The sequence below is a fragment of the Cavia porcellus genome, unplaced genomic scaffold (genome assembly GCF_034190915.1).
Source record: "Cavia porcellus strain 051 isolate PalLab524CR breed Dunkin Hartley unplaced genomic scaffold, mCavPor4.1 scaffold_12, whole genome shotgun sequence".
In the NCBI taxonomy this organism is placed as follows: Eukaryota; Metazoa; Chordata; class Mammalia; order Rodentia; family Caviidae; genus Cavia; species Cavia porcellus.
In genome coordinates this window covers 47825388-47851515 of record NW_026947495.1, presented here as the reverse complement: position 1 = coordinate 47851515, position 26128 = coordinate 47825388, and the positions used below count along the sequence as shown (strand labels likewise).

At 43.3% G+C, this 26128-nt stretch overlaps 1 pseudogene; it reads right to left on the bottom strand.

Moving 5' to 3' along the window:
• Window positions 1–2330: 2330 nt before the first annotated feature.
• On the bottom strand, window positions 2331–19876 carry LOC100723871 (coronin-1B-like; annotated as a pseudogene).
• Window positions 19877–26128: the final 6252 nt, after the last annotated feature.

Below are 26128 nucleotides of genomic sequence, written 5' to 3'. Positions count from 1 at the left end.
TGAGGAAATGAGCCTGTGGTTTAAGTTACTCTTTACAGTTTAGACCTAAAGTATCCACCAAAAGTCTCATGTGCTCAGAGGTGGGACTTTTGAAAGGCAATTGGATCATGGGGGCTAATCCATTGATGAGTTCGCAGCTGACTGGCCTATTAGGAAGTAAAGCCTGTTAAAAGCTGGTAATGGTGAGTGTGACCTGGAAAGGCAGAGTCCTGCCTGTGCCCCTGTCCTTTTCTGTCTCTGTTTCCTGGCTACCATGAGTGGAACAGCTTTCCTTTGTCCTGCCCTTATAACCATCCTGTTTCTGCCTTGCAGTCAACCAACCATGGACAAAACCTTCTCCTACTGTGAGCCAAAATAAACTGCTCTCCTTTAAATTATGGGTATCAGGTATTTTGTCCAGGAGATAATATAGCCATCTAGTCTCTGGTAATTTGTTTTTTTAATACAATTCCACCTCACTAAGACACTCTGCTGAGGGCCAGTTGATAGTATGTTACAGTGCTACTTTGGTTCACAAACTTAATTCGTTCTACAGTTCTGGGAAAGATGGCTGTGGTTGTGTTCATTACCTGATACTGAGTTCACAAATGGAAGTAAAGCTTTGTAAAAGTGAGGCGTTATTGTGTTTGGACAAATCTATTTTTCAGGAAATCCAGTCTCTGTCTTCCTAGTCTAGTATTTTCTCCAAGAGTAAAGTCGTGTTGACAAGCACTAAGCTATGTGACTGTAGACCATTTCAGTCCTCATTATATGCTAAGTTCAATAGCAAGTTATTGTTGCATTCATTTTATCATCATTAACTTCATTTCATGATTATTTCAGAAAATAATTTTGTGATATAGATCTATTCTGATTGCCAAATGTGCTTGAAAAACCTGCTGGAAGGAGATTATAGAACAGTCTACAGTGTGGATGGAAGCCGCCGGGCCACAAAGCCCTGACCTCAAACTCACAAAGAACTGAGTTCTGCAAGCCATTCCAGAGACACTGACTGGAAAGACCCCAGGAGATAGTCATCGTGAGATATGTTTGGTGTATTATGGATATTAATTTGTATACCTCTATCCATACCAGTATTATTTACAAAATGTAAAAACATCTCAATTGCCTTTTAGTGTTAGAATGGATAAATAAAATGTGGCATATAAAATACACTGGAATATTGCTTAAAAAGGAAAGACATTCTGGCAAATGCTGCAATAGGGATAAAACTTGAGGACATTATACTAAGTGAAATAAACCAGATGCCAAAAATTATGTATGGTTCCACTTAGTTGAGATGTCTACAGTAGTCAAGTTAACAGAGACATGAAATAGAATGGACCTTGTAGGGGCTGGGAGGAGGAAGTATGAGGAGCCATTGTTTACTGAGTACAAATTTTTAGTTTTGCAAGATGAAAAGGCTGGTGAACATTGGTTGCACAGTAACGCAAATGTATTTAACTTTACCAATCTATATACTTGAACAATAGTTAAGGCTGGGAAGGTAGTTTAGTGGTAGAACATTTGCCTAGCATGTGCAAGGACCTAGGTTTAATCCCTAACAAGGGAAAATCAAGTTAAAATGGTAAATTTTATGTTATGTGCATTTTATCATGCCTAAAAATACTAATTTGTTATATGAAGACATTGGTGATCCACCACTATTACCCAACTTTATTTGGTATAGCTTACTTTTAAAAACATTAACAGATACTCACTCCCCCTAGTACCTTTGGTGAATAAGAGACAACTTTTCCTCAGAAGGTTTGCTGTCAGCTTCCAGAAAGTTATCCAAAAGCATGCTCAAGTCTACAGTGACCTTGGTTTGAAGAGGGCCCCCTAGAGTCGTACAATATATGGTATACAGTTGTTCCAAGAATCCCCAATAGAGACTTTCACAAAATGCCAAGTGTCCTGATCTTTACTTCTAGGAGGCTCTACAGATAATCCGGGGTGTGAGGGGTGGCCCAAGAAATGGGAAAATGTGCAATTTTTTTTCTAGTTAATTTTTTTTTTCCAGAAAAAAACTTGATTTCGGGACTGGGGATTTAGCTCAGCGGCATAAGCGCCTGCCTTGCAAGTGTGTGGTTATGAATTTGATCCCCGGTAACGATAAAAAAGAAAAAGACAAAAACAAAAACAAAAACAAAAAGCCCTCTTGATTTCAAATGAAAATATAGAGCTCATCTCTGACACTTTCTCTGGGGTGGAGGAGGGAGAACTAGGTGGGGGGTGGGAATGGGGGAAGAGTCCCTTAGAGTACAAGTGAGCTTGCCTTGGTATAGAAACCTTCCACAGTAACAATGACCAGAGCTAGGTGGTGGCTCTAACCTGGGCCCCAGGCCTGGTCAGATACAAACTGGCCCCTGACCTGCCACAGAGGCCTTTGCTCGGTCAACAGCCAGTGCATGACCTGCCAGAAGACGCTGAGTGAGAAGGCAACAAACGACCAGATGTAGTGAGCAGGTGGATCCAGGGGCCATGGTCCTAGCGTCCCCGTTCCCCATGCAGCCAAGCTGCTGCTCCCGGCTGCTAATGTGGTCCTCCTGCTTCTTGATCACTGCCTGCAATGCCGTAAGCGTCTGCAGGATTTTTTCCAGCTTCCCAGCCTCCTCAGCCCTTGTGAAATTGCCACTAGGGGTGGCATCAGTGTTGGTCACAGCAGATGTGGAGGCTCCTGGCCAGCTGGAGCCAGATAACACACCATGCTGGCTGACATTCAGGCATTGCTGTTTGCTGGGCACATAGGCCTCCTGCAGTGAACTGAAGGTGAGGTCGGCATCCTGCCCATTCAGCCACTCCTCAGCCTCCAGGGCTGCCTCAGGCCTGGCCATCTCAGGATACAGAGAGTCCTAAAAGAGGTCAGACTTTCTTGGCACAGTCAGGACAGTGGGCTCACACTTCTACTCATGCAGTTTGTAGAACTGGGCAGTCTTACACTTGCTGACCTCCAAGCTCCACTTAGGCATGCCTGCCCATGTGCCTCTGGGGCTCCTTGCTGCGAATGTGTTCAGGAAGTGGATGTAGGGGGCTTGCCCCCAATTTCAAAGTACCTGATGCTGGAGTCACCCTTGCCACACATGTAGGTCACACTGCTGTCAGGATCCTAGAGGGGGAGCAGGGCCCTATTGCATGAGTCCAGCTCCTGCAAGGACATAGACTTCTCGAGGTTTTCTGGGTCCCAGAGTGTGAGCAGCCAAAGCCTGTGGTGAACACTTTGCTGTCTGCTGAGAAGATGGTGTCATGGTTTATGTCTGTGGCCCCCAGGCCTCATGCGTTTGCATTGTATATTTGTGATTGGTTCACCGTCTAGAGCTTGGATTGATGGTGTCAGTGCTATACCCACATAGGGGTGGAGCCAGCATACAGTGTAATGGCAGGAAGACGGCGTGTCTCTCTCTCTTGCCAGTTTCCCCCTTGCTGTTTGCAGCCGCCATGAACTGTGGCCCGCCATGCCACCCTGCCTTGGAGCCAACTGAGAATGGACCGAAACCTCCAAAAGCTGTAAGAAATAAATCTTTCCTTTCCCAACTTTGGGCATCAGGTATTTTGTTTCAGTAGCCAGTAAAAAGTAATTAAGACAGATGGCCTGTATGGGCCGAACCCTCTCAGGTGTTCTTCCACTCTGCCATCAGGGTGCCCTGGTGGGGGTTGATGATGTGCATGCAGTTGTCCTTGCATGTCTTGCAGAACAGGCTCCCACTGTAGATGAGGTCGGGCTGCAGGGTATCTGAGCAGTACAGCTCCTCAGCAGTGCCCACATTCCAGATAAGGACGCATTGTCACAGTGTGCACCAAGCAGCACATTTCTGGCGATGGGGTGCCAGGCGATGATACCCAAGTGCTTGGTGTGCCCCTCTAGCACCATCACTGGCTCTGTCAGTGGGGAAACCAGATCTTTGTCCGGGATCTCCCACACCATGACTGTGCCGCTGGCAGTGACTTCATCCTTGTGGGGATACAAGTCAATGTCTATCAGGTCCTGTGCCCACACATGGTTGGATAGGTCTGGTCAGTGGGCCCGTCCTGTTTAGGGGGAGCACCAGAAAGGCACTCCCACCGATGACCTCTGCAATCACTGCCAGGACAGCAGAAAGTGCTGTCCAGGTAACACAGGACACTTGAATGTCCTCATAGCACTGATCACTCTCAACTGGCTGCCCCAACACACGCTAGAATTTGTTCTGTCGCATTACCTTTCAGAATGATGTGTCTACAGTGCCAGGGGCAGCTGGGGATCCTGATCCCTGAGAAGCAGCAAGTGGGAATCAGGAAGTTGGTTAATGTTTTATTTTCACTGTTGCGTGTTTGCAGTACAGAATGGTCACTTTCCACGTGTTCATAATACATTTTAATCCTTTTTTTGTGCCCTTCTTTTCCCCTATTTGATGGAGAGTCTAAATAATACAGGTTGTAGATGTTGAGAAAGCATTTACAGCTCCAACCCAGATCCCCCAAGGCTCCCAGCTGGCGACTCAGGAGGGAACTTTGAGTCAGAGGCAGTGGGAGGCAATGTGTTAGGAAGGGAAGAAGTTGTGCCCGGTTGGTTTCTACGCACAGATAAACAGGTTTCCATCACATGGTGTGGTGCAGAGTCTTCTGCTCAGAAACAACTTTCCTATTGTTTGAGATTGCCTGGAATTCTAAAGAATTGTTTTCTCTGCAACTTACAGATTTCTAGGACTTCTGAGAACCTTTGGCATCATTCGGTTCCCGTTTCTCATTTCTGGCACAAGTGCAGTCTGAAGATATCAGGACACCACGCTCACACACCAGTGCTGGTTTGCTCCCCTCTTGATCGTCTGGAGGTGGAGAAAGGGCTCCAAGAGTGGAAAGGGCTTCTAAAAGGGCAGGTAGGGGTGTCCAGAGACATGGGTGCCTCACGTTGCAGTCAATAGAATTTCTTTTCCCCCTAAGGCCTGCACCCCTTGGAGGGCAAATGGAAAGGAGGGGAGGGAGGCACGTGAATGCCGATAGTGTTGAGAAGCCTATTAGAGTTTAAGGAGAAACTGTGGAGCTGTGGGAGTCGCTCAGCTGCGGAGTACTTGCTTAATGTGCTCGAGGTCCTGGGTTCCAGCCTCAGTAATGCAAAAACCAAATAACCAAACACGTACATTTATTTGCCAAAGATACTGAGAAACTTATGATAGGGACTGTGTGCTTGTAGAATCTTATATCTTAGTGGGGAAGAGCAAAATGTCAATAGACTAATTTATAGTAAAACCTACAATATGCATGGTACATTAGATTTATATGCCTAGTGCTGAGAATAGTCTGAGGAGGGAGCAATTATCTTTCCATGGAAGCCCAGAGAAATGCTTTCCTGAGGAAGGGCTTCTAGAGTGGGTCTTGAAGAGTGAGTAGGAGTTTGGCAGGAAAGAATATAAGGAAAAGTGCTAGAAATTTTGAGAGGAAGTAATAGCTTCTGCCTTGGGGCAGAGTCTAGAAAGAAAGATAATTTTAGGAGTGACAGAATGGACTATGTACAGTAGCATAGGGGAGGTGACCTGGGCCAACCCAAGGTGTTGACATTTCATCCTGTAGCCAAGAAAGTCAACCAAGGCCACTAAGTAGAGTGTGGTAGGATTCTGTTTGGGAGAACTCTGGTTTCTTGTAGGATAAACGATAACAGGGAAGCAAAAAGGCGAGGAGGCCATGGCAGTAGCTGTTGTATATCCGGGCTATGCTACCTCAGCAAATGAGCATGCCAGGACAAGCCAGCGGGGGTGGGATGGGGTGGGGGGTGGAGAGCACTTGGTGTCACCCAGGCAGCCATCTGTTCCTTCACACGCAGACTGTGCTCCTCCTACTCCCAAGCCAACGGAACTTCTGCTCTGACATTTGCAACAGTGGGGAAGGCTCAGGAGGAAGGAGGCTGTGGTCGTGCCCCCAGCCCGCTCCTGCCTCAGGCTTGAGTCTGAATGTGTCATAAACAGGACTGTCTCTTGGTCTCTCCCAGGGGGAACCAACTGTCTGTAATCGGAGAAAAACAAGAGAAGTTGGGTATCTGAGTGTTAGGCAAACAAGACTGCTGGTGGAAGAGAAAAACTGTTAAGTTTGGCAGTGGCTGGTGACTGTTAGAGAAAGCTACAGTGGACGCCGTGTTCTGTGTTCTGCAGAATAGGCCGAGAGCCTGTGACTGGGTCAACCCAGCTCCAAAGTTCAAACCAATTTATTGGTCCCTTGATCTCTGGTCTGATGTATCCTTAGCCCTGATTAAGTTCTAGCTGAGGATTTGAGGAGGAGAGTTCCTTGTGTGGTAATTCCAGCTCAGCAGAGCACTGTATTCAGTAAATGAGTCTTCAATAGAGTCAAACTCAAGTAACCAACCTACTAAGATTTTTTAACTTAACTCTGTGTACCTTTAAGCCTCATGGCTATATGTGGCTTTTTTTTTTTTTTAAAATCTGTACATTATTATCCAGTGTCTTAGTCCCTATCCTGTTGTTATAACAAAACATCAGACACAAGGTGGTTTATTAAGAAAAATTATTTTCTCTGATGGTTTGAGAGGCTGGAAAGTCCAAGACATGATGATCATATCTGTTAAAGGATGCTTCACCTCATAGCAGAAGAGAAATGGAAGGGCAAGCAGCTTGCTGCAAAGAGGACAGTGTGTGTAGGAGAGTACGCGGAGGTGTCATCTTTTAACAACTCCTTTTCTTGGTAACTAAGCCAGGCCCACAAGAAGGACAGCTGAAGACTTCCTTATCTGTCTTGAGGGTAGAGCCCCACGACCTCCTTACCTCTTAAAGGTTCATTTCCCAGTGCCACTAGACTGAGAAATATATTTCTTTTTTATTTTTATTTTATTTTTTAAATTTTATTTAAAGAAAGACTAAACAAAACAGAAAATAGGTAGAAATAATACATACTTTCATAGAAAAAAATAAACAGTAAGAAATCACTAGTTGATGTTTACATATTGTTGTTTTACAAATAGTTGTTCAAGATACAAAAATGGAACATGTAAAGTGGAAATTCAAACAGCGAGACTGCAAACAGTTCTGTTCAACTGTCCAACAAACACTTAGTAACATGGTTATCAATCCATACACTTAAACATACATGCAGTTATCCATATCTTCATTTGTGTTTAGATTAAACGAACTAAAGCAGGTTAAAATCATTCTGAACAAAGAATAATAGTATTGCTGGATTTCACATCATGACAGGATCAGCACTGGGTACTGTAGTGTCTTTTTTTAAAAAATTTAATTTAAAGAAAGACTAAATAAAACAGAAAACAGGTAGAAATAATACATAATTTCAAAGAAAAAAATTAAACAGTAAGAAATCACTAGATGATTACAGATTGTCTTCTTACAAATATTTATGCAAGATACTAAAGTAGAACATATAAAGTGGGGATTCAAACAGTGAGATTGCAACTAGCTCTGTTCAACTATCCAACAAAAACTTAGAAATATGGTTATCAATCCTATACATTTAAACATACATGCAGTTATCCATATCTTTGTTTATGTTGAGATTGAATAAACCCAAGCAGGCTAATATCACTCTGAACAAAGAATAATATTATTGCTGAGTTTCACATTATGACAGTCCAGGATCAGTGCTAGGTATTTTAGTGTCTCTTTTTCTTCAAAGTATCTGTTCCTTTCACCATGTGTCATAAGATCAGTTCTCAATGAGAAATATATTTCAACGAGAGCTTTGTGGGGTACAGATCATATGGGACCACAGTTACTGGACAGGTTCATGCTGGGAGGGGGGGAAGCGGAGGGTTGGAGTCTGAGCAAGTGAAGAAGTTGTGTTAACTTGTTACCTGTGCACGTGATGGCAAGGTAAAAGCTTAACCTGAATGTCCTTGGGAGGATGAAAGTGGTGGCGGGGGACTCTTGAGGGGCCTATTATACATGAATAAAAGCTTTCAGTGTTTAAGAACTACCATGGCCACCTAGTTGCACCTGGCTACTGAGGTAAAAAGGGAGGAAGCAGGAAAAGACCCGGCAAGAGCCACAGCTCCCGAACAACAGATTGCTGCCAGTCTGGGCTCGGGAAACAGGAAATACTAGAGCCTTCTCACCTGTGTAGCACAAGTCCTTTAGTCTTCATCAGAAGTCTTTGAGGTAGAAGTATCCATACTCTACAGATGAGGAAACTGTGGGATGCACTGGATCAGAAAGTGAATAGACTGAAAACTAAGACAAAAATATTTTTAAAAAGCCTAAACCTTACAAGAATAGAAAAAAAAAAACCTCTTGCTACTCTATTGCACCCTGGTTTCACTGTCCAAGGTTTCCCGTGGCCATGATTTCTATTAAAACCTTGTTTTGTGATTACTGAATTGGAAAATGGGAGATTAAAATAGAAAATGGAAAAAAAATTTTAAATTTATAAATAAACCGGTGGGAATGGAGAAATAGAGCTCTTGGTCCCATTGGTCCACTTGTGCTAACCAGTGCTGAAATCCAGCAAAAAAGCTGGCTTTAAGAAATTCTGAGCTAACCAGCTAACCAGCTGAACATTGTCAGTCCCCGAGGCAGCAGCTCATCTAGGTGCCACCCAAGCTCCTCACCTCATCGAGCCCATGGAGGCAAAGCTACGGTGTCATAAACTCTGGTCTCATTTAAACCAGTTTCTCCCTTGCCTGCAAAATCACTCAGCACGGACCCTAAAAACTGAAACCAGCCTGCTGTACTCTCCTAGGTTGAGACACAGTGAGTACTTTGTCCAGGCAATGTTCTCCTTAGCTTTGCTTGATCAACAGGTTTTTCTAGTGGTCTGTGGCAAGTTATCAGTTGGCACTAGGCATATATTTAACTAGGTGGTTCTGGTTGTGGTGGCCTTATCAGTGAGAGGACCAAATCTTAGAGCAGTGCTGTAGGTATAAAGCACACACATTCAGATTTTCTTACTGCAGTGATATGTGCCCCCAAACCAGGCCCAGAGACTTGTAAATAGGAGTGGGGAGCAGGGGCTGGTTGTCTCTGGTAGAAGGCACAGATCTTACTGCAGGACTTTCATGTCCCCAACCACCCACACAGCTTCTTAACATCCTGCCATTAAGTGTGTCATTAGTTCTGTCAGCCTGGCCATACAGATTGGAGCAGAAATAAGATTCTGTGCACGTGATAAGGAAGAAAAACAGACTTCTGACGTGGCTGGATATGAAAACCAGACGGTGAAAACCTGCCGAAAGCATGCTGCTAGTGTTACCTAACTCGTTCAATCTCAATCTTGTTTTCTCTGGAGGTGAGAAAGGAAGAAAACTTGCAGCTACCATCAAGAGAAGTAAGGACAGCAGCAGTAGAAATAATAAGAGAATTGAGAGAAAAATCTGAGTGATGAAAGTGCAGAGATGGTCAACCCCAATGACCACAAAATACTGCAGTCAGAGAGCTGCTAATGTATCCTGAACAGCTGTAAAACCTGTCTTAATTCTACATGCTCTATGGCATTACCAATGCTTTGTTGCAATAATGACAAAGCAATAGCAAGTAACATAAGTTATTTTATGTGACTATACAGTCTAACATAATAGTGTGCATAGATCTTAAATGCTCAGTTTTCTGAATTTGGAAAGTTGTGTCCTCCCATGTAACTACCAATCAAGGTATTGTAAGTCATTCTTAAGACTCCAGGAAGTTCTCTCCTGTCCCTTTCCAACATACTCTTCCAAAGTGATGCACTATTTTTGTGCTTCAAATGCAATGTGCTTTTTAAAATTTTGCTTAAGTTCACTTGTTCAACATAATAGTTTGGAGAGTCTCTTAAGTTGTTCCAAGTGTTGAAATCTAGCTTTTCTATATGCTAAGTTAAGCTCCATTTTGTAGCATGTGCTGCAAACTATCTTTTCTCCTGTTGATGGACATTTGGGTTGTTGCTGCTTTAGTCACTTTCTTTTCTTGCTGAGACTCAGTATATGACACCAACAAATTAGAGGAGGAGAGATTTATTTGGTTCATGTTTCCGTCCATATTCAGTAATGTACCAGGCAGGAGAGCCTGGCACAGGAGCAAGGCAGAGGGAAGTCGCTCACTTCATGGCAGCTGGGGAGCAGGGAATAAAGGGAGGAGCCAGGAAGGGAGATGCATCCTACCAGGACACGCTCTCAGTGACTGGCCTGTCCCAGCCAAGCCACGCCTTCTAATGGCGAGTCAGCTACGTTCCCTCATAACCCAGTCACTTTTCAAAAACGTGTTAGGCTTTGAGCATACGAGGCTTTGGTGTGTGTGTGTGTGTGTGTGTGTGTGTGTGTGTGTGAGAGAGAGAGAGAAAGAGAGAGAGAGAGAGAGAGAGAGAGAGAGATCTAGACATAAACCATAACAGTTGCTGTGAACATTGATGTACATGTCTTTTAGTGGACATTTGTTTTAATTTTCTTAAATAACAAGGTGTGTAATTTCTGGGCCATAGGCCTAGTGTTGGTTTATTTTGTGTTGTGGTGCTGGGGACGAAACCTAAGCCTCATGTATGCTGAGCACTCACTGTACCACTGAGTTACATCCCTAGCCCTAGTGTGTGTTTCTATTTATGAAAACCTGCCAGGCTGTTTTCCTGAGCGAATACACCAATTGTCACCCCTCAATATGTATATGAGAGTTCTGCTTGCTATGCATTATTGCTAACATTTGATTTTAGTCATTCTCTTGGCTGTGAAATGGTATTGTTTTAATATGCATTTCTCTGATCCTTCGTAACTTTTTGTGTTGTGCTGGCCATTTGTATACTTTGGAAATATCTGTCCAAGTAGTTTTTCTCTTTGTTGTTGATTTATGTTGTCTTTATATATTTTGAAGATGGCTCCTTTTTCAGATAAATATACTGTAAATATTTTTTCTAGTCTGTGCTATAAATATCCCCCCATCCCCTGCCTTTTCTTTCCTTTTGAGGAAACTTTCCCTTTTTCTTCTCTCTCTTCTCTTCCTCTTTCTCCTCCTTCTCCTCTTCTTATTCTCCTTCTTCCTCTTGTTCTCTTTTTTCTTTTTCTAGCTTCTCTGCTGGATTTTTCTTTATTGAGTGATTTTTAATGAAAGAACTAACACTGTTTTGAGCACCTGCCACAAGATTAAGTGCTTTCTTAGCATTAATTTTTTAAATCTCAAGTAGTTCTATGCATTAGATATTAATCTTTCCATCTTACGATGACAACACAAAAGCTGAGACAGGTTAATAACTTCTTGTTGCTAGTAAAGGGGAGAGTCAGTACTGAAGCAGTCAGCGGGCTTCAAAGCCTGAGCATTTTGCTACATATTAGCCTCTGGGTCTTTAGTCTTTGTTCATCATAATCCCATTATTGAAAGCAGGACCCTAAGCTTTCTTTCCTGATCCCTACAAGAGCCTCACACAGGCAGCGAGCGTTCCACCTTGGCCTCTTTAGACCTGCTTCCCTCAATCTGAAATCTCTTCTTTAACCATGCCAATCGTAAACAGTCTACTGGGGATAAGGTCTCCCTGCAACCCTGGCAGGCTGCACTGTATCTTCAATCATTGTGAAAGGCAGTAAATTCATTATATTCACACCAGCCAGCAATAGAATTAGTGCTGCCAGACAATCGTTTGAAGTGAGGTTACTGAGTTCAGAGAAGTTTGTTTCTGGGGAGTTGTATGGTGGTGTGCTTGATCCTTTTCTTAATTCTGTTCCATTATTTGCTTGTAACAACCACTTCATCTGCAGGTAGCATCCTCTGAATGGTGCTAGCCGGGGTGTCCTACTTGGTATACCACTGTATGGGGAGCAGCATCACTGCTGGGAAATATTTATACTTTGTCCCTTAAGAACTCCCTGCCTCCAACATCTGGACCTGCACTGTTTGACTCTTTGCCACACTCAGAGCCCTGGTAGTAGTCATACTTGAATGTGGGTAAGTGTGGGGAAGAATACAGTCATAATGAAGAGGTGTTACCCTAGTACTATAGCCACCAAGAGATATAACACTTAGAGTGACAGAGAACATAATTCTCAACAAAGAGAGATAATAGGGCTTTCCTAAAACTAAAGGGAAAGAGAGACATCATGGTAGCAGTCTCTGCTGAGCTGATCTGCAAAGGAAGGGTCTCCTTGGGCTGAGGAAGCTGCTTAATGTGCACTCAGCAAAGGGCAAAGGGAGGTCTCTGGAAATATTTATAGACGAGCTCCAGAACTTACCTGGATACCACCAGACTTGCAAGCTTTGTGCTCTGAGCCCCTAATGAGCTATAGAGACACCAGGAGATGGTGTTTGTCTCACTTGACATGATTCACTGTTTATGTTGGCTTGATTGGTCCCGAAGTACTCGTTTTACAAAGATGCGCGATGCCTTACATTGCTGTTTCCTCAGATTTTGTTCCATTTCACTCACCCGTAAATGCCAGTGTTGGCAACTGTAAAAGTCTACTCTTTTTAGCCATCTGGCCTTCTGCTGGCATTAAAATTCATTAAAACAGACAGATAAAAATAGCCCCACCATTTTATTTCTGGTATCAGGTGACTATGAGGGCATCTCGTGGGTAACTGATCACATTCTTGTCCAGGAGAGAAGGCTAACTGCATGCTTCCCCCACACCCAAGCATGAATACTGGAGGCGTACGCACCAGTGGTGTGACTGGGTAAACCACCTCCCCTTTCTGAGCCTCAGTTTCTGGGGATGATAATATACTCTACCTTATGTATTCACTGTGAACATAAAGAGATTACAAATGTCTTTAAGAAGCCAGCCTGTGTATAATAGCACTCAGTAAACATTAGTTTCCCTTCATTTTGTGCTTTGACTTCATTTATTTTATCTGGAAGTAAGATTCATCTCAAAAGAATCAAAAAAGAAAATACATGTGCAGGCACTTTATAAGCTGTGAAGTGCTCCATACAGTAGCTGTTACTGTGAACAGTTCACTGTGTTTTCATTATTTGAGTCAGTCAGTCCTCTGTGTTCCAGATACCCCTTAAAGTCACAGGGTAGCAGGGACAGCAAGTTGTTTGTGGCCCCCAAACTTCTATGTTGAAGGGCCTGGTTACAAAGCAACAGGATTCAGTGCTTTAAGACTTAGCAGCAAAGAGAACAAAGTTTTAGTGAGAGGAAAAAAAAACCTTCCTGAGGTTTCAGGGACTATCTTCAAATTCAACTTGAAATTGCAAGCTAGTTTGGCTTGCTTATTGGACCAGTTGTGTGTGGTGACACAAACCAGTAATTCTAGCACTTTGGAGACAATAGGGTCATGAGTTTGAGGCCAGTCTGGACTACAGCATGAGACTTGTCAAAAACAACAACAAAAACCAACTTATACCATCCAAACCAAACCAAGCCAAACCAAACCAAATAAGGCAATCAATCAGCCAACCAACCCCAGAAAGAAAGAAAAGGTATTGGATCATAAAAACAAGTTGAGTATACTTGACAATGCTGTGGAAACTAACTCAGGGATTCAGAAGTCCTGAGCCATTGAACAACCAGCTTTTTGTTACTTGTTTTGAAATTGTTGTCATAATTCTTAGCCACCACAGGATGTTAGAACGGATGTTTCAGCTGCAATAGATGTGACTTTCCAAAGTGAGGTCCTGAACTCCATATGCAGAATAAGGAAAGAGTTGCCCAATGTCTGACTGCTTTAGCCCATAGAAAAGTGAGCTCTGTGTATGTATGTGTATGTGTGTGTGTGTGTGCATGCACGTACATGTGTGTGAAGAATTTCCAGGCAACCAGGGAGAGGGGGTTGTGATGTTCAAGACTTCCAGAGTTCCAGTTACAGAATCTTTGAAAATTAACTGAAGTTCTACCAAAACAAACAAGTGTGGTGAAGTATCACAGTCCATTTTCCATTGCTACAACAAAATACTCAAGACTGAGAAGTTTATAAAGAATAGAGGTTTATTTAGCTTGTGGTTCACAAGAGCTGGATGTCCAGGATCAGGTGGTTGTATCTAGTAAGAGCTTTGTGCTGTGTCAGGAAACTGAAGGACAAACGGACATGTGTAAAAGAGACAAAAATATAAGGGGTGGATTTGCCTTATAACAATTCAGTCTCTCACAGATGAACCTTTCCTGTGACAAAAGGTTTTACTTCCTCTTAAGTATTTCACTTCTTAAAAGCATAACTTCTCTCATAGGTCACATTAGCAATTCGCTTCTTTGTTTCTTTATTTTTTTTGAGAAAGGTTCTCTCTGTGTAGTTCAGGCTGGCTTTGAACTCATTATGTAGCACAAGCTGACCTAGAACTCCCAGCAATCCTGCTTCAGCCTCCCAAGTGCTGGGATTACAGGCATGTGCCACCACTCCTGGGTGGCAACTCATTTCAAGAAGTGTTTCAGAAATTGTATTCAAACCACAGTATCAAGCTATCAGCAAGAAACTTGGATACAACATTGACTCTTTTCCCCTAGTACCCACTCAGATCAGCAAGCTGGGGGTTAGGGAGTGAGGTAATACAAAACTCCCCTTCCTCAGTGCAGATTTCCAGCAGCAGTGCTCAGTCTCTGCGTTAGGCATTGGACCAGACAATCTGATGACTGAATGGAGTCCACGTGTATGACCAAACGCATCAGGAAACAATTACTCCCTGAGGACCTGAGGGTGCACCAATAACTCCTGGGTCTACCTGAGTTTTTTTTGTTTTTGTTTTTTGCAATGTCTTGGCAGTTAGTGGGCAAGGTCTTGGGATGCTAACCATCTTAGTATCCTTGTAATTATCTGTTGGCAATGTTAACAGTGAGATGCACTCATGGAGTCCCCCATTCCCTGGATACACTTTAAAAAGACAATGGGAGACAAAAATAAAGGTACGTTTGAAATCGCTTTGCAGATTTGAGCGCTCTTCCCCACTGCTGCGGATCACTGGGATGAAGGACAGCCAGATTCAGGCTGTGAGGTGGAGGAAGACTCTAGCAGAAGAACTCTGATGAGAGGCTGTTGCAGAAGCCTGGAGCCCTAAGAGCTCTGGCCCAGGTTGAACTCGCTGTGCTGACAGGTGACTAGGAGCAGCCCCAGGTTTGAGAAAACTCAGCTGCTCCTGGCTGGTGGATGGCGTCTGCATCCTAATCCCTGAGCATGCTACCCCACAGGGCAGAGGGGATTTGTAGTGTGATTTAGATCTTGATATGGGGCAAAAACCTGATTATCCAGGTGGGCCCAGTGAATTCACAGAGGTCCTTATGGGGTGGAGACAAGAAGGCCGGAGTAGACAAAGGGGATGTAATGACAGAAACAGAAGTTGAAGCAGTGTGTTTTAAAGATGCAGGCTTGCACATGGCTTCTCAAAGCTGACAAGGGCAACAAAACGGGCTTGCCTCTCAGTGTCTCTAGAAAGGAACATTAACCTGTCAACACATTGATTTTAGCTAGAAGTCTCATTTTGGATGTCAGATCTCCAGAACTCTAAGGGTCAACCTAACCCCTCTTCCCTCCCCTCATCTCTGCCACAAAATTGGTGGTGATTTGTCACAGCTGCAGGAGGAAAATAATAAAACAATATGCTTGGTTTTAATGTGATGGAAGTCTTCCTAATCAGGAGACCATAGTTGTTTCCAGAACTTTACCTGAAACATGTCTAAGGCACACCTTACATTCTCTTGCCATTTTTGAAGAATTCCCAGAAAGTAGGAAAATTGTTCTGGCCAGATCTGCCTCTAGATTCCTTCAGTAATTTGTAGTCACAGCATATGGATGTGCACGCAGGACAGGAATCCAAACAAAATAAAAATATTTCTATGCTATCCATGGTTTCTTCATTAAATTTCCCCCCTCAGCATGGATAATTGAGCCCTTACTGGGTGACATCAAGAATATCAACAGCTCGCTTTCAAAGACTTCCCTCTTCTACAAATACCTAAACTAGACCCAGTGCGATCTCCATTATCAAAGCAAAATTAAAAGTTAGAGAAAATTAAATGGATAGCGTTGGAAAACAAACAAACTAGCCTCTTTCACTTGGCAGACTTGAGTGTTTGGATGGCAGTAACTATCACTGTTTTCAACACATCCTGATGGCTTGCACAGAAATGCAGTCTACCACAGCGAATGTGACTTTTCCTTTTTTCCTCAGACTGTAGATAAATGTTTAGCTACAAACTTCAAAATAGAGTAAAGCCAGGATCTTAGTTTATTTGAAGGGAAAGCTTCATACCAGATACTTAAATCACTAAGGGGAAAAGAAAGCTGAACTCGTTGTAAAACTAAAGATTAACTAGGAGTCAACACAGGTTCTCTTATAGCCTGTGTTTCACCCCCTTCTGCAGAAAATATCTTAGGTCAGTCGGAATCAGATATCACGAGCACTGAGTCTGGATTCCTTGGGAAGGTCTGTTTTCTCTCAGGAATACTTAGTTTGGCACAGGGAAAATGAAAACAAGTGCTTTTTAAAAGAATAGTTTCTGGGTAGTCATTTGGTGTGGAGATTAAAAAAATTAAGACGTTTATATCAAATGAAAAACTTTCTCTGCAACGTCGTTTTGACTTGCAAGTAAAAATGCATAAAACAGGCGCCCTGGGCAGCTCATGTCTACTCTCAACTGCCTGAAAACAAAATCTTCAAAAGATAACCAGTTTGCTTGTGTCAGGTGAACACTGGGAAAAACAAATTTAATTTATATTTCAGTAGGAAACAGTATCGTCAGATTTAACAGTGTACACGTGGAGCCTAGTTTTGCTCCAGTCTGCCAAAAGTGACACAAATAGCTCAGGTGATTTGTTTAGCACACATTACAAAGGTTTGCCACATGCAGAAGCATGAAGCTCAGTGTACCATGCCTCCCAGGCCATTTTAGACAAAGCCCAACAGTGCACCATGTGACCAAGAGCTCCATTCGGTCAGTGGAGTGTCCACTCAGCACACGGAGGTCCTCTGGCTTTCCTCCAAGACTTTGGTGTGTGACTCATGGTCCTCTTCCCATCCTATGTATCACAGGTGACCTTTTCAGCAACCTTGTGCCCTTCTCTGGTTCCGTATAGCCACTCACCTCCGTGGCCACAGCCCACAGAGTGTCCTCGAGGGAACTCTCCCCATAACCTTCCTACACCCCCGGTCTCCAGCTCTCTGACCCCATGGAGAACTTGGATCCTTGCCCTCTTCTTTTCTTCTTGTCTGGCAACTCTGTGTTTCTTAGCTCATCCAGATAGGGCTCAAACGCAAACCAGGGCCAGGTTAGATGCCATGGGTGCTGAAGAGACTGTGCAGACTTTGTCCCTTCGGAAACTAAAGCATGCAGAAGTCCATTTTCTGATGTTTTCCATGATGACCACGGTTGTGCCTTTAAAGGGGAGAGCAGAGAGGCAGAGGGGGGAAAATATAACATTCTTTTTCTTTTTACTCATTTTTGGGTGCCCTGCATTGCCAGTACCCCAAGTATGGGTGTAGTCTGTTCACAGGGTGTGTTAGTTTTTAGTGCTGTAACAAAATACCTAAGAAAAGTAACTTAATGGAGGAAAGTTTTATTTTGGCTCATGGTTTTCAGAGGCTCTAATCCACGGTCACTTGGCTTGGTTGTTTCTAGGACATATTACAGCAGAATGCTGTGTAGAGAAGCATGTGGTAGAGCAAAGAGACTTACCTCATGGTTACCAGGAAACAGAGTGGGGGGGGAGAGAGAGAGAGAGAGAGAGAGAGAGAGAGAGAGGAGAAGTGACACTCTTCCAGGGCATTATCCAGTGACCTACTTCCTCCAACTAGGCCCAGCTCTGGGGCCATTTTAGACCCAAACCATAACTTTGGGTAACTGGTATCTTTCCTCTACAAAGATCCTCATTGCCATGCACGCCTTTCCCCTACAGCTGCAGCCGGGTAAAAAGCAGCTCTGGTTCAACTGTAACCTCACTGTGTCTCAGACTGGCCTGAAATGCTACGGTGGATGAACTAATGTTCAATTTGTAACGTCCAGCTAAACTGAGTCAGCATGGTACTGGATGTAGAAAGGCACACCTGAGGATTGTTACCTGCAATATAAAAAGGAGAACTAGTGTTGGGGTCTGTGCCTGTCCCAGTGTCCTAGACAGGTGCATGGTGAAGGCTCAAAAGAATGGTACAAGTGGCATGGGCTTTAGGGCTGCAGGAGGAGTGAATCCTCGGCAGAGCTCCTGACTCTGCTAGCTGGCCAGCTGACTGAGGCTAGACAGCCTGTATTTAATCAGGATAAGCACAGAGGTTGAGTGGACAATGGAGGAAACCGGAACAGGATCCTGCGAGGGGTTTAAGGACCCCGCAGGGCAACAGACGATGCTAATTAAGGAAAACTATAAAGAAAGTCTCCAGGAGGCCTCAGCTGTGGCCTATTTTGCCCCTTGAGGTGTCTCCTCATTCTCAGTTCAATCGTGCCTGGCCCACGCCACAGCCCTGCACATGTATTCAGCTTCAACACTTTCCAACAAACTGGAGGGGAAGATGGTGTGTCACTGAATCCTGGGAGAAGCTTGTCACACTGGTTTTCCTGATATGAACTCAGTTCCCATCATTGGAGGAGCTTGGGTCCTTGCTCTTGCTGAGGATGACTGTGGTTCTTTTCAGGGAGCTGGGATCCTTACTTTTGAGCGTAGCTCCCTAGCTCCAGTGCAGATCTTTCAGTCTGTTGGCACAGATTTTCTAGCTTCCACCACTGACCTTTGGGCTTTCCCAGTGCAGATCCTTGATACAGACTTGCATAAAACATCGTTGTGGGCTCTAGGCCTCCAGTGGACTCATGGGGGGGTACATTGTCATGGTCTCTAGGTCTTCAGCTGGACTTCTGGATCCATGCCCTCAGCTAGATTCTTTGGGTTTCTAAGTGTGGAGACAGTTCTGTGCTATTTGACTATTTGGGCAAACATTATAAAATAAGCTATAAATTATTTGTCTTGTATTAAGTTGTTTCCCTTGTAAACTCTGACTAAAACAGATGTCTGTTCTTACACTCCTTCCAGTGAGATGGGATCACTGGCCTTGCTGGTCATGCAGATATCCCTCAGGTTTGGTGTGAGACCCAGACACTGCATCCTGAAGACCTCGGCCAAGACCTTAGTCACAGTTCATTTCATCCCTCACCATGGTGGCGCTGTGTGACAGTTTTATCTTCTCAGATCATCTTTTTCATCTCCTCTGAGGCCTGTGAGAAATTCTGGAGCCCTTCAGGCCTTTGGAGAGCCAGAGAGGCTGTGAAAGGTGAAGCTGGCCTAAGGTGTCTTCTGGCTGAGACCCATCATGCCAAGGTTGCTATTCGTAGATTAGAATGTGGCTGCCCAATGCTGGAAGGCTCGTGGAGGGGTACAGGAGGGAAGTGAGTCATAACCCCACCTTTAGGCTTATCTGGGAAATTGAAGAGTCACTCTCTGGTCTAATACTCCTTCCACTCTGATTGCCTTTCAAACTCTCTTTTGGGGGAAAATTACTTCTACATCGGATAGAGTTCTATGCTCTTAGAGGGAGCTGGGCTCCTGTTTTAGATATTTAAGAAATTTTTAGATTACAGAAAAAATTTTTCTCTCTCAACATCTTGGCTCTTATCTTGGAAAGCTTGAGCTTCCAAACTATTGTTTTTGCTTTTTTCTTTTTAAAAATCTCTTTTGTATATTGCACCTGATCAATGACTTTTTTCCTATTCTGAACTGTTATCACCTCCCCTGAAACAACCTCCAGTGAGTTAAAATGATATTGGACTATTAAAAAAATGAATAAAATTAAAAACAAAAACCAATCAAACAAACAAACAAAAAAAAACACCAATAAAGTGGTTCTAGAAAAAAGCGTGCATACCCTCCCCCCACTTTCTCTCACATCAGCGGCAGGCTGCCAGGATTTGTTTGGGCTGCTTTTTACAACTGGATGATTTCACACAAAAAGCTGTATTTCTGCCTTGGCTTAAAGCACAGTGATGCTGGGTGGGGCGAGTCACCGGAATTCCCCTTGGATAACCTACTTTCTCAGCTTGCTGGCGCCCTCTGCCGGCCACCTCACACACAGGCCCCGGAGCCCAGCCCCAAGACCTCATGCTGTCTACCCTGGGTAGCGGGTGCTTCCTACTCAGCCTCCATGGCCTACCTCCGTCCCTCCTCTGTCCCTGCTCTAGACCACTTTCATAGACTCCTTGTCTCTCCCACACCCATTCTCCTACACTCTCACCAGGTAACTGGTTTTATTAAAGAAATTGAAGCCTTCATTACTGAATCATCTACTCTCGTGGAGAAAGATTTTTTTTTTTTGTCTTTTTCCTTTTTTATTGGTACCAGGGATTGAACCCACGACTGCCTGCTTGCAAGGCAGGCACTTATGCCGCTGAGCTAAATCCCCAGCCCTGAATCATCTACTCTCAAGCCACAGACTTTTCTCGCTCTGCACAAATCTTGCCTCACTCTCAGAGGATGGGACAATCCTTCTGGTCAATGGAACCTTTTAAGTTATGCTATTTAAAGACAAAACCTTTTAAAAATATAGAAACAATATAGTTTATAAACAATCAAATTAAAAACAAAAATCACCCCCCACCAAACCCACAAGATACTATGGCCCCAAAGTAAATACGGTTAAATGTTTGGCAGGTATCTTTCTGTTACACACACATGCTGACCCAGATCTATATGTGTGCACATAATTTTATTGTCTTCTATCAGAACAGTGATCTCATTGTTGTACAATCTGTTGTTTTCTATTTTACAGTGGCTGTGAATGCTTTTTGTGTTAATTCACACGAATCTATGGAATTCCAGTGGCTATTCAATATTCCAGGATTGAGCATGGCACATTTACTAAATCTTTTTCAAAAATTACAAAAGTAGCATAAGTTCAAGTTATGCAGACGTGTACTATGTGGAAGAGTCCTTCCTTCTTAGAGGCCCACTCCCATTCTCTAAGACAGGCGTGTCCAGCTTGCAGTGTGAGCCGCAGGCCGCCCCGATGGCCAATAAGATCATAAACTTTCTATATTATGTGATCTTTAGTGATAGTTTCCATGACTCATTTGCGAGATGCTCTAGTGCAGATCGGGTAGGCGACAACGGAACCCTGTAGGGAAAGGCGCAGTACAATGCTCACTCTCCCTCCTGTGCCTGCCTCACAAGTCAGTGGAACTGAAACCTGGGTGTATCAGATATTACGTGCACTTGTGAGACTTGGCGAGTAAAGCACAGTGATTACAGATAACAATATATCAACCTGCCTACCTGTAGGTGTCTGTGAAGACAGACGATAATTATTATTAAGCTGACATGTAAATTTCCTTATTTAATTACTAACCTTGGGCTTGTGTTAATCTGTAATATAATTTAGTAAGTTAAAATATAAAAAAGAAAGTGTGTTGTTTATCCACAGTGTATTAACTTTAGTATATATTTTAGATGTGGCCCAAGATGGTCTTTCTTCACTCATTGTGGCTCAGAGAAGCCAAAAATTTGGACACCCCTGCTTTCAGGGGTAACTGGTGTTAATAACTTACTTGGAATCTTTACAACCCTTTTTTAAAAAGTCAAGTTTATAGCAATAAAGTTCTTATCTGGTGACACCTTTTGAAGTATATGGTACTATGAATTTGTAAAAATCATGTAGTTGTGTTACCATCACCACCATTGAGATGGAACATTTCTGTCACCAAAAACACTTTCCTTGTGCTCCTTTGTGGTCATGTCCTTCCTGATGCTCAGTCCTGGAAACCACTGGCCTATTTCCTGTTCTTACAATTTTGCTTTCTCTAAAGGGTCACTGTTACGGTTTGGGCCTCAAATGGCCTCAGGAGTGCCTATGTAAAGGCTTGATCACCAGCGTGGCCCTGTTGGGAAGTGGTGGAACCTTTAAAAGGTGGGGCCTAGTGACAGGAAATTAGGTCATAGGGGGTGTGTCCTGAGAGGACATATTGGGACCCCAGGCATTCCTCTTTCCTTCTCCGCTTCCAGGCAGCCAGGAAGTGAGCAGTTTCATTTGCCACCCTGCCCAACATAATATATGCTGGAATGACATCAGTCTTCTGAATATAAAAGGCAAATATTAAAAAACCTGCTAGATGTCAGCTATGCCACATTTGTGTTCCCCCAGATTGAAGAATGAATTCTAAGGGACTACAGAGGTGAAGAGTAGGAAATTCTTATTGAGGGGGAGAGATAGAGCTCCTGAGGGACAAGAGGGACCCCAAGTGGATTGCAAAGAGCACACTTTCTGGAGGAGTTTTATAGAGTAAAATCACAAGATGGGTACAGAGTCAGTAGGTGGGCACAAAATTGTGAGTAGGTACAGTGTGGGACAAAGCTATGACCAAAGAAGAAGGTTACAAGTATAATCACTTAGGCAATGTTGATCTAATTGGGAAGCAAGTCATGTAACAAGTGTACATGGAGAGAACAGAGAACTTTTCAGGAAGGGATGAGTCTGAGGCTCTTGGTCACCCACTGAATGACTGATGTAGGCTCTGCTGGACCAGGTTATCACTTATCCCTTATCACTTATCCCTTATCCCCTTGGGGGAGCATGTAGGCCTACTCATTCCATCTTTATCTTGAGACCTGGCCTTGAGCAGATGCATCTCTGGCCACAGTTGTGATGTGTTCTCATCTTTTGTATTGACTCTCTGGAGGCCTATTACTGTTTTACTGTCTATAATATTCTGTCTATCTCAGTTGTCTGCAGTACTGCCACACTACGGACCCAGAGGCAACAGGGCCAAGTTGCCATGCACTGAAACTTCTGAACTTATAAATGAAAATAAGTATTTCTTTCTTATAAGTTGATTTTCTCAGGTATTTTGTCATAGTACCAGAAAACTGACTAACACCATCACAAAAGTGGAATCATAAAGGGTACATCTTTTGAATATGGCTTTTATCATTGAGTATAATGCATCTGAGATTCACCCATGTTGCTGTATTATTAAATTCTTATTTTTCTTAGAATATAGATATGAGCTTCATTTTCCTAAGTGGGATTGTACTATTTAGCTATTTCATTTTTGTTTGCTCACTTAAATATTATAGCCCTACTTTTCATACTTTTTTTTTTGTTGGTACGGGCTGAGCTAAACCCCCAGCCCCCTATAGCCCTATTTTTATATAATTACATTACATCAAGATCTAATTCTTTAATTTAAAATATAGTGATTCAGCATTTTACTATATCCTTGCTACCTATTGTATTTAACTCTTTTCTTAAGGAACATTCAGATCATTTCCAGTTTCTCACTATTCTAGGCAAGTAAAAAATATGAACTAGTAAAACATATATTTGTTTACAATTTCATGTGTATATACATGTGTGATATAAAATGGAAAGGTACATTTAGAATTTAATAGATAATTTCAAATTACTCTAAAAATATTGTATATATTTAAATTCCATCTACCTGTATCTTTTTCCGTAGCCCGATTAAAAACAGATACAATCTTTCTAATTTTTGTTGATCTTATTAGCAAAACTATGGCATCTCATTTGCATATCACTCATCTCCAGTGGAAATGATTATTCAAAATAATAAAGAATAGGCCTTTTAAAAAAATGTGTGTGGTATCAGGAATCGAACTTGGAACCTTGCACTTGTGCTGTGCCTGCTGAGCTACATTCCTAGCCTCCCAGAATAGGCCTATTTTAACTTCCACCTGTGCTCTTGAGTTCCTATCTAACAGCATCTTTGGAACTTTGTTTTATCAGGAACTTTTTTTTTCCTGCATCAGCCTTTAGCCTTTTTTTTTTTTTTAATCGGTGCCAGGGATCGAACTCACGACTTGCCTGCTTACAAGGCAGGTTCTTATGCCGCTGAGCTAAATCCCCAGCCCCCAGCCTTTAGCCTTTCTTAATCCAAAGGCTCTTTCATTTCAGTGTGCAGACTCAGAATTTCTTAGACACAAAGCAGAATAGAATAAAGTACGTCTCTTATTGACTCTGAACTTTGTTTACAGATGCACTCACATCTCTTTCTGTTTCCTTTAGGCAGCTTCTTGAAAAGGTGATCCTGGAGAACCAGTCAGTGGCCCCAGATCCAGCCATGGTGGAACTTAGGCCGCTGCATGAGAAAGCAATTTGCCCACCCTCTTGGCAAGCACCCCTGGCATGAGCCAGGAGGAGAACTAGTCAGCGGCTCCCCTGAGCCTGCTGGCGCCTGGGCTGAGAATCAAACACCCCCACCCCACCCCTGTTAGCTACTGGGGACAGAAGTCTAAGCATCTCTTGGGAGAATGACCATATGCATTGTAGCAAATATGGGAGATTTCCTTCTATCTTCTGTTTAAAGGCAAAGATTGTTTTCACTGTTTTGCTTTGTGTGATTGCTTTGCTATGTTCAATATTCGCTTTCAATTAATTTTATAATGTTCTGTTTTTGTTTGACTTCGTCATTCCTAGTTGACTGGACAAGTATTGTGAAGATAACAAGATATACTATAGTACCTATTACCACTGTCCCAGTATCCTGCTGTGAAGTTCTGTACCAATTGCACTGACTCCATTGGCTTTGTTCTGTTGTATTTTTACTACCTTCAAAATAAAATTAAAAAAAAAAAAGAACGGCTGGTCCCCTTCTCCTCATTGCCTGTTACTGCCGTTCACTGCCCTTGAATGTGTACACTTGCACTCTGTTGACGCAGCCATGGAAAGGGTGCCCAGGGACCTTGCTGTTTACTCAGCTTCACTGGTGGTGCCGACCACTCGATTCTCCACCTCCACAACAGCAGCGCTTTCTTGCTACTCCCTCCCTTATTCAGGCTTTCTTCTCCATCTTTGGATCCTTTCTTCTTTTCCCGCCTTTTCACTTCAATGTTTCCAGAGCTGTGTTACTGATTTAATTCTCTTTTCTTCATTCACATTTAGCTCACAGATTGTACCTGCCCTTGCTAGTTTTATCCCAGCAATGCATGGAGTAGGCTGAATTTCAGTCCCTAAATAAATCCAGATTCTAATCTCTGGGACTGTGAATGTTCTTCAGCTAGGGATGTTTTGCGTGTTTTGGATTATCTGTCTGGCCTGAAGGTACTCACATGGATCCTTAGAAAAGGGAAGTGGTAACTGGGCGTATAATCCTAGCATTCTGGGAGGCTGAGGCAGGAGAACTGTAACTTTGAGCCCAGCGTAGGTAACACAGTGACTTACTGAGATCCTAAATTAAAGAAAAAAGGGAGGTTGTTTTATTGATGTTGTTCAGTGTCAAGTGCTTGGGCTCAATTTTCAGTTATGAAAAAAATGGTGAGGGGAGGCACAGGGAGACTAACTACAGAAAAAAAATGTTTATTCAAGAAGTAAGATTCTATGCTTGGTTGCTTTGAGATGGAGCAGTATAGGTGGCCTCAGAAAAATGCAAGGACAGGATTCTCTTCTATGACCTCTGGAAGGAGCCAGTTCTGTGGACACCTTGACTTTGCTCAGTGACACTAATTTTAGAATATCTGGTGTCTGTTTTGAGCCACTGAGTTTGGGGGCATCTTTCAGAGCAGCAATGGGAAAGGAATACAGTGCTCACATTTCTGTCTCTCTGCAGAGAACTCTCCTCTGCTCATCAGAGCTGTACCAGTATCTGCCTGTCATCTGGGAATTCAATCTGACCCAACTGTGTCGCTCTGTTTCATTCAATGAAACTAACATTTTCCAAATCACCCAGTCAGTACCAAAGGTCTTTCTGGCTTCCTCTCATCCACAGCCAGCAGTCACCAAAGCCTACAGGGTTTACCGCCCAGCCTTTCCCACATATGCCTTTTCCTCTCCATCTTGATGGCTGTCCTTCCATGTACCCCCTAGATTCAAACCAAGACGAGTTTTCTAGAAGGCAAGCTGGGACCGCAGCACAGAGTCGTGTCCCAGCTCCCTGGCGGGCCACACCAGGCTGCCTCTGCTCTTTGCTGCCCAGTCTTCTGCTGTTCCCTGCCTTGAACTCTCATGACCCTGAGTCATTTGCCAGTTTCCTCTTCCTCCTTTTGTGCCTTCATGACCTTCCCTTCCGCTGCCTTTCCTTCCTTTTCTTGTTAAACTTACTGGTCTTTGAGTATTGGCTTGCTTTCTCTAATGAGGCGGGGCTGAATCTCCTTCCTTGTTCTGTAGCACTTTGCACTTGCTTATACAGTCACAGGGCCCACAGGGACACATTTGTGACCATCTAGAGGCTAAGATCAAGATCTTGTTCAAGTCCCCCACCATGGGGATGGATTCCAGGGCCTCCCAGATACTAAACAAGCACTGTACCACTATTATAACAATTTTATTTTGAGACACGGTCACACTAAATTGTCCAGGCTGGCTTTGAACTTACAATTATCCTGCCTTAGCCTCTTGAGTAGCTGGT